Source organism: Myotis davidii, unplaced genomic scaffold (genome assembly GCF_000327345.1).
Source record: "Myotis davidii unplaced genomic scaffold, ASM32734v1 scaffold573, whole genome shotgun sequence".
NCBI lineage: Eukaryota > Metazoa > Chordata > Mammalia > Chiroptera > Vespertilionidae > Myotis > Myotis davidii.
In genome coordinates this window covers 670,238-671,185 of record NW_006285997.1, presented here as the reverse complement: position 1 = coordinate 671,185, position 948 = coordinate 670,238, and the positions used below count along the sequence as shown (strand labels likewise).

At 53.8% G+C, this 948-nt stretch overlaps 1 protein-coding gene across 1 annotated transcript in view; it reads right to left on the bottom strand.

Annotated features, from left to right (window-relative positions):
• Positions 1-948, bottom strand: part of IMMP2L (inner mitochondrial membrane peptidase subunit 2) — a 493,363-nt gene that overhangs the window by 458,889 nt on the left and 33,526 nt on the right. The gene's annotated exons all lie outside the window — the stretch shown is intronic.

Sequence of the window (948 nt, the reverse complement as noted above, 5' to 3'; positions counted from 1 at the left end):
GGCTTTTACCTGAGCCTCTCCCCAAACTACTAGTCATCCTTTTTCTTTTTTTAAAATTGATTTCAGAGGGGATGGGACAGAGAGCTAGAAACATCAATAATGAGAATCATTGATCAGCTGCCTCCTGCATGCCCCCCTCTGGGGATGGAGCCTGCAACCCAGTAACATTTCTTTAGAACCTCCATTTACTCCCTGGCCGGGTGGCTCAGTTGGATGGAGCATCCTCCCCTACACCAAAAGGTTATGGGTTTGATTCCCAGTCTGAGCACAAATCTAGGTTGCATGTTCCATCTCCAGTCGGGGCACATATAGGAGGCAATCAATCAATGTTTCTCTCTCAAATTGATGTTCGTCTCTCTTTCTCTCTCTCTCCCCCTCCTCTCTCTAAGCAATAAACATGTCCTTGGGTGAGAATTTGAAAAAAGAAAGAAAGGCAGACATCCCTGCCTGAGCCCCGCACAGACCCTCCGCGCCCTGACTTCCGGTAGAACCACTTCCGGGGCAGGAGGTGAGCCTCCCGGAGAAGATGGGTGACACCTGCCTGAGCTCCGCACAGACCCTCAGCCTCCTGACTTCCGGCAGAACCACTTCCGGGGCAGGAGGTGAGCCTCCCGGAGAAGTGGGGCGGCACCTGCCTGAGCCCCGCAGGCTGCCCCCGGGCGGGCTGGGCAGCGTCTCTTCGCAGGGCTCCCCCTCAGCACAGCGGGGAGCCTGTGGAGCCAGGAGGCCTGGGGTCTGGCTTTTACCTGAGCCTCTCCCCAAACTACTAGTCATCCTTTTTCTTTTTTTAAAATTGATTTCAGAGGGGATGGGACAGAGAGCTAGAAACATCAATAATGAGAATCATTGATCAGCTGCCTCCTGCATGCCCCCCTCTGGGGATGGAGCCTGCAACCCAGTAACATTTCTTTAGAACCTCCATTTACTCCCTGGCCGGGGCTCAGTTGG